Source organism: Panthera pardus, unplaced genomic scaffold, assembly GCF_024362965.1.
Source record: "Panthera pardus isolate Hobbes unplaced genomic scaffold, ASM2436296v1 HiC_scaffold_24, whole genome shotgun sequence".
Taxonomy (NCBI): domain Eukaryota; kingdom Metazoa; phylum Chordata; class Mammalia; order Carnivora; family Felidae; genus Panthera; species Panthera pardus.
Genome location: NW_026526810.1, coordinates 68,097,715 through 68,102,482, shown reverse-complemented (window position 1 = coordinate 68,102,482; position 4,768 = coordinate 68,097,715).

Below are 4,768 nucleotides of genomic sequence, written 5' to 3'. Positions count from 1 at the left end.
TTGGACCCCTATATTGTATCATATACAAAAAAAAAAATAAATTCAAAATGGATTAAGGACTTGAATTTACGACCTGAAACTATAAAACTCCTAGAAGGCAGTGAGCTCTTTTACACTGGCCTTAGCTTTATGATTTTGAGCCAATTCCCAGGCAAGGGCAACAAAAGCAAAAATAAATAAGACCACATCAAACTAAAAAGCTTTTATACAATAAAGGATATCAATGAAATGAAAAGCAACTTACGAATGGAGAAGATATTTGCAAATCATACACTTGATAAGGGGTTAATCTACAAAAATACATAAGAAACACAAGTTAATCATTATAAAATAGCCCAATTAAAAAATGTGCAGAGGACTTGTATAGACGTTTTCCAAAGAAGACATACAGATGGCCTACAGGTACATGAAAAGATGTTCAACATTCCTAATTATCAGGGAAATGCCTGATAATCACAACCACAGAGATATCACCTTCCATCTTTCAGACTGTCTATTACCAAAGGACAAAAAAAAAAAAAAGTTACTAAGGATGTGGACTAAAGGGAACCCTCTTACATTGTTGGTGGGAACGTAAATTGGTGCAGCCACTGTGGCAAACAGTATGGAAGTTTCCTGGAAAAAATTAAAAAATAGAGCCACCATATGATCTAGCAATTATACTTCCGAGCACATATCCGAAGAAAACGAAAACATCAGTTTGGAGAGATACATGCATTGCTGTTTGTTGTAGTATTACTTACAATAGTTAAGATATGAAAGCAATCTATGTGTCCATATATAGATGAAGAAAGATATGTGTAGGTACACACACACACACACACACGCACAATGGAATATTAGCCATAAAAAAACAAAATCTTGCCATTTCCAACAACCTGAATGGACCTAGAGGGCATCATGCTAAGTGAAATAAGTCAAACAGAGGAAGACAAGTACCATATGATATGTGGAATCTAAAAAATAAGACAGACACACAAACAGAAACAGATTCAGAGATACAGGGAATAAACTTTTGGTTACCGGAGTGGGGGAGCAGTTGGGAAGAAAATGTAAAATAGGTGAAGCAGATTAAGAGGTACAAACTTATAGTTATGAAATAAGTAAGTCATGGGGCACCTGGGTGGCTCAGTCAGTTGGGTGTCCAACTTTGGCTCAGGTCATCTCACGGTCCATGGGTTTGAGCCCCACGGCAGGCTCTGAGCTGTCAGCACAGCTGACGACTTCTGATTCTGTGTCTCCCTTTCTCTCTGCCCCTCCCCCACTTGCACTCTGTTTCTCACACAAAGAAGAAATGATTATAAAATTTTAAAAAGTATATATATATATAAATAAGTCATGCAGATCTGATGCACAGCATAGAGTATATACTTAATATTATCGCAATAACTTCAGCTCCAGATGATAACTAGACTTATCATGAGGCTTATTTTGTAACGTTGAAAAAAACATCCAATCGCTATGATGTACACCTAAAATATCATGTCAATTATACTTGTATTTTTTTAAAGTGGGGTTGAAGAAGAACATAAAGCGCACACAAAAAACAAAAACATAAAAGAAGACAAAATCCCATAAGATGCAGTACGGTATGCCAAATGAAAGACAGCCCCTCTTATAGGCTTCATAGGCATCGAGCGTATAGGGCTTGGAGAGCTTGGTTTGGTTCCCACTGGAACTTGTTCACCAAGGTTGTATAGGACACAACACCAGCAGGTGTCAATGCCCTTAGGTAAAGCTTTTTAATTCTGTAGTTGGAGTAATCTCCACTTTTACTGATTTGGGGCTGCCTTATTCATCAGTTAATGAGACAGAAAAGTTATGATCATTTACTATGATGAGAGATTTATCATTTTCTTGTAATTTTGTTAAATTTATATATTTTAAACTCATCCAGTTGCCTACAATTTTAGATTCACTATATCTTCCTGGTAAATGAATGTTTCATCAATATGTAGTGATCCTATTCATCTCTCATACTTTTTTTGGCTTTGTGTCTATTTCATCTGAGACTAATATGGGCATAGCAGCTTTCTTGGAATAGTATTGGTCTGGCATATCTTTACTCCATCTCATCAATTTCAATCCTTCTGTGCTCTTATTTTTTAAGATGATGCTTTATAAACAACACAGAGCTAGATTTTGCAGTCGAGTGCTCTACCCCTGAGCTATACCCCCAACACAGAGCTAGATTTTGTAGAATTTTTATTCAGCCTGAAAATTCTTCTTTTACATAGAAAGTTTGTATATTTACTAGGATGACCTATTTGCTTTGATTAATTTCTGTCCTATTATTTGTCTTATTTTTCCTTATTTTTTTCTCATTTCTTGCATCCTTTTAAATTGAATTTTTTCATTGTTGTTGTTTTCACCTTATTCCTCTACTAGTTTGGAAGTTAAATATCTTACTTCTATTCTTTTGCTATTTCCCTTGACATTTCAATGGGCCAATTTAATTTCTAGATTTAAACAATATATTATCCCTTCCCAAATAATGCAACTGGATTATACATTTATAACAATGACTGCTTTCGTAAATTATGTGCTATTTTTCCTGGTGCTTTAATTCTATCTTTTCTAATTAGCAAAAATTAGTTATTACTATTGCTGGTGTTGTTTGGAATTGTACTCGTGTTTTTTCTAATTAAAAAAAAAACCAAAAAACAAAAAAACCTCGTAAGTAGCACATCTTCTACCTGTCCAGGTTCTGAACTAATTAAAAGATGAGCAAGCAAATGGGAAAAAAAGTATGCCTGACATTTGAGAATATGGTTTAAATCTGTGCACCAGAGAACTTCACGATACTGAGCCACAGACAAGATAAAGTTACCCACAGGCAGTGGTTACTACTGTGCGCCTCTCTCTGTGTACGCGGGAGTGCTTCCCTGTAAACATGGCGGTCGAGCAAAATGGAACATGTGCTTTGTGCAAACAAGTAGGCATCTGATCACCAACATTATAAAGCCAATCAAGAAACCAATCAGTCTACAGCACCAATGCTTTTATGTTAAGTCCTTTAATTGCAAGTTTGTAATTAGTGCAAAAATAGTCTGTTGTGTCCACTTTTTAAGGATTTGAAGCACTTACATGAAATTGGAAGTTTCTAACCTTTAAAATATTTGGGGAAAGCTGATTAGCAGGTTTTTATAATTTATAACGTCTACATTTTGATGTATTCATTGCACAAGTACTGCATACAGTTTTAGATAAATTTTGCTAAATAAATGTCTAAGTATGGTGAATGCAGAATTGGATGAAGTGATAAAAGTAGTATGTGACTTTCACATGCAAAGTCCCTGGGACATTTAAAGATCTTGGCAACTATTCTGTTCGTCAAACATACCAAATACTATTGAGTATCTTTGAAAACAATGGGCATCTCTGTCATATGCATAATTTTAATGGAAGGACAGAGTTTTTAAAACGGATTTTGCTGTTTATTCAGTTGTTTGCTAAACTATTATTATATTTCAGTTAACTTATGAAGTTTCCCTGCAAAAGCCAACTTTATGTAGAGTTTATTTGAGGTCTTTCTGCATAATCTTACCACATGCTCTTTTATCTATTCAAATTAGTCTATGATTTTTTTTTCCTTTAATGTATTGATATAGTCAATTATCTTGGCAGATTTCCTAAAATTAAACTACCTTTGCATTACTGAAATTATCCTTATTTATTCATATTGCATTTTATATTGATCTACTGATGAATGTTACTTGATCATTTACATAGAGAATTTTTCCTTCTATATTCATAGGTGAAATCTGCCTACAGGGTTTTTGTGACTCTTCACCAGGTTCGGTAGTAAATCTTCTCAGTTCGTAAAATAAATTTGAGGAGTTTCAGATTTAGTTAACATCAGAAATGTCTCATCTTTAGGGGTGCCTGTGTGGCTCAGTCAGTTGAGTGTCCAACTTCGGCTCAGGTCATGATCTCGCAGTTTGTGGGTTCGAGCCCTGCATATGGATCTGTGCTGACAGCTCAGAGTCTGGAGCCTGCTTTGGATCCTGTGTCTCCCTCTCTCTCTCTGCCCCTCCCCTACTCATGCTTTGTCTCTCTCTCTCTCTAAAAAAAAAGAAAGAAAGAAAGAATAAACCCAACAACATTAAAAAAAATTATCTAATCTTTAAAGGATTAGTAGACCTTTAAACCAGCTGTAAACCATTTTGTCTTAGTGTTTGTATTGACGTTTATTTTTAAATCTTAGATCTTTAATTACCATTCCAATCTCTTCTAGGAATATTTCATATTTTCTTTTTTTTAATTTTTTACATTTATTTACTTATTTTTGAGAGACAGAGATGGAGCACAAGTAGGGGAGGGGCAGAGAGACAGAGGGAGACACAGAATACGAAGTAGGCTCTAGGCTCTGAGCTGTCAGCACAGAGCCCAATGCGGGGCTTGAACTCACAGTGAGATCATGACCTGAGCCAAAGTCGGATGCTTAACAGACTGAGCCACCCAGGCACCCCAATATTTTCTAATTCTTGATTCAACTGGTTATATTTCTTCTGGTTCTTCAAATTGCACACTGTTGAATTACGTATAATATTCCTTTAATTCTTGTCATCTCTGCTACAATCATTTCTTATTGTTCCTAATTTTTTATTTAATTGAAATTTTTTTGATTAAAAAAAATTAACATTTATTCATTTTTTTTTGAGATAGAGTGCGAGCAGAGGAGGGACAGAGAGAGAGGGAGACTCAGAATCCGAAGCAAGCTTCAGGCTCTGAGCTGTCAGCACAAAACCCTATGTGGGCTCGAACT